The 3,503-nt window shown below is 31.9% G+C and overlaps 1 pseudogene; it reads right to left on the bottom strand.

The window, feature by feature from the left end:
- Window positions 1–1,787: 1,787 nt before the first annotated feature.
- LOC126630010 (uncharacterized) lies at window positions 1,788–2,866 on the bottom strand (annotated as a pseudogene).
- Window positions 2,867–3,503: the final 637 nt, after the last annotated feature.

Genomic DNA, 3,503 nt, shown 5'->3' with positions numbered 1-3,503 from the left:
CATAAAAAGTGACTTTGAATTCCAAGTCAAGAAGGACAGAATCTGTGCACAGCGTACGTGAAAAAAACAAGATTGGATTGCGGCTTATACATGATTAGCTTCATTGACGAACTCTCAAAGAATCAGAAAATTCAAGAACATATCCGAGATTATCAAGTTTTAAAAGCACGGAAAGATATCCTCATGGATTTGATGAACCATGAGTTCAGTTGGACATAAAAACAAGAAGCTTTTGTAGCAATCTCATAGAAACTATTTCTAGAGACAGTTTCTCCCCTAATGTACAACTAACATTGTCTCTGAAAAATGAACAAAAACATAACACTGTTTCTGGAAAAAATAACCAAAAACAAAACACTGTCTTTGAAAACTAAAACTGAACATGAAAACAATGTGATTATACCAACACTGTTTTTAGGAAGAAAAAAAAAGCATAACATTGTCTCTGAAAAACTAACATTAGACCAGAAAAAAAAAAGTAATTATTTGGCATTTTTTCAGAAGCTAAAATGTCCTATTATGATTTGGTTCTAGAAACAATATGCTACGTTGTGTAAAGACCAATAGTGTCGCTGGAAAAATAGAACCAAGATATTACACTGTATATGGAAAAAAGAATCAAAACAACACTAGATCCAACAAATAGTTTGATTTGTGTAAATAATGGCACATATTACAATTTGGATCCACAAACATTTTGATTTGTCTAAAAACCAACACTAGTTTTGGAAAAGAAACCAAAACCGAACACTGTATCTGAAAAATTAAACCAAAATCGAACACTATTTCTGAAACAATTAACAAAAAATTAAAACTGTATCTAAAAAACTGAACAACAAACTAATACCGAAAAAAGTACATTGGTATAAACCAAAAGTTATATAATCTGAAAAGTCAATTGAAAACAAATAAGTAATCTCTAAAGATTAAAATCTGCTACATATCACAAATAGCTCACATCTATAATAAAAAAGAAAAATAAATCAACCATCTTGGATAACAACTTTGCATGACACTTTGTTATATCCCGCACAATTTTTTTCGTCCAATTAATTTCACGAGCAGATTTAATCCTAATCTTCTTTGGTCTTCCAGACGAAACCTTATTAACAGGAGGCCTTATACCATCTATAAAATTATTAACATTATGCTTATCCAAATCTGAAACCGGATTCCTAACAAATTGATATGTTTCCCGATAAAAATATGTCTTCCAGTAATCTTCAACATACTTAAATACATCACGAGTATCAAGCTGCAACACCTGCAATGCATGAGAACATGGGAAACAATTGTGCTGCCATTGAACACAAGAGCATGTCCTATCATCTACACAAACAATAAACCGATTCCACTTCGTCCTAACTTCAAAAACATCCATGTCAGAATGATTAATCCTCTAATGCATGCCTTCTTTCAACGGCAACTTCAGCTCATTTTCTTTCTTTGGACACAAAACTGTATGAATATTTTGGCCGAACAATTTCTTCTCAGCCATACTAACCATCAACCAAACTCTAATGTCTTCAAGAAGATCCATAAGTAGCATACAACGGCTATTCGACACCATGACATTAAAAGACTCTGACAGTGCATTACTCATTGATCCACATCTCTTACTAGGAAAGTGAGCAATAGCATAGCCCTCTTAAGGAAAATCAGCTAAAAAATTCTTCACGTGCCCTCTCCCGTTATCCATAAATTCAGCAATGCAATAATCAAAATCTGTTGCAGTGCATGTATAAGCACAGTTTGCTAAAAGATTCATCATCTTCTTCTTTAGTCCTTCACCAGTACCTTTTGGAAATAAACTACTAACATTTTGTTTTAAATGAACAAGACAGTATGAATGTGGAGATTCAGGGAAAATTTCAAGAATGCACCTCTAAATTCCGTTATGTCTATCCGACATAAATGTGATCACCCTTTCTTGAGGCCTTAATATACCAGATAACATTGACAAAAACGATCACCAATTTTTTATTGTTTCTGAATCAACAATAACATAAGCAACTTCGAAAATCTCTGCAAAAACAGAAAAGGAATAAAATACTGTCAAGTGTAATAAAACTGTTTCTGGAAAATCCGAACCAAAAGATAACACTGTTTCTGAAAAAAAAAATGAACAAAAACTAAAACTATTTATGAAAAAATGAACAAAAACAACACTGTATCTAGAAAAACTGAACCAAAAGCTAACACAGTATCTTCAAAACGAGAAAAAACCTTTTACAACTAATATACAAAAACTAAACAAAAACAAAAACTGTTTCTGGAAAAAAAAGAATAAAAACTGAAATTGTTTCTGTTATTTTCGTTGAACTGTTTCTGTAACCTAAAATGAGATGCAATTGTTTATGAAACTTTTCTATACTTCTGTTTACACAAGGCATATAACATCAAATATAAAGTTAGACTATTAACTCACCATCATTGCCAATTTTTGCATAGCAAAATAGAAGTGTGCCCTTGTATTTGCTATTGGTGAAAGTACCATCAATGAATAACATTGGGCGAAAAAATTTGAATCTTTTGATCTATGCATCGTAAGTGATGAATAATCGAAGAAACCTGTTGGACTCTAGTACGACTTCAAGCTCAAATACAGATCCAGGATTGCTTGCAAAGTTAGATTCTATATACCAAGGCAACAACTTGTAAGAATCAACAACGTCACCGTTTAGCTCAGAAACTGTCTTCTCTGTACCAAAATATGCAGTAAAATAATCAATGTCTAGTCCTAAAACTGTTTTTGGTTTGAAATGATTTCCTTCGGTTTGATAAGTAGATTTGACTAAACCTTGTCCTTAATGAGAGAAGCAACAAACTTCCGACCAACAACTTTGTTTTTTTTCTTTCGGATCATTAATCGAACAATTTGATGCATATACATGCCAAATGCAACCGTTAGATCTTTTCTAGAATACTCAACGTTAATCCAACTCTTATCATTCTTCAAATATTTCAACTCAAACCTACACTCAACAAAGAACTTCTTCAACTTATCACAAAAATCAGCACAACCTCCTTTAAAACTTTGACCCACGGATTCAATATAGTTTTCCAATTCAGAAGTCATGCAGCTATGAATACCATGAGAGCCATACTTCCCTAAATGATAATTTTCACTAACAAGCACTCTAGAACCTGATGTATAGCATGAAAAAGATATACTATCCATAGGTAACTTAGCTAGATCACCTGCACATTTATCAAAAACCAATATTTTTATCAGAGATTTTCCAACAACACTAAGAACTAACAACATGTTCTTAACATTGGCATCATAATCCAATAGACAAGTAGATCCTTCACTCAAAGAATATCTCAACTCAAAACAACTTAGTCTCAAACCTTTAAACCTAGAGCAAAGATCAATACAAAAAAAAAAAAAAAATCAATACACAATTATTAAATGAATATATATAACAATAACACTGTCTCTGAAAAATGAACAACAAAATAACACTGTATTTGAAAAAATAACAACAAACTAACACTGT

Source organism: Malus sylvestris, chromosome 7 (assembly GCF_916048215.2).
Source record: "Malus sylvestris chromosome 7, drMalSylv7.2, whole genome shotgun sequence".
Lineage (NCBI taxonomy): Eukaryota > Viridiplantae > Streptophyta > Magnoliopsida > Rosales > Rosaceae > Malus > Malus sylvestris.
This window is presented reverse-complemented; position numbering and strand designations above follow the sequence as displayed.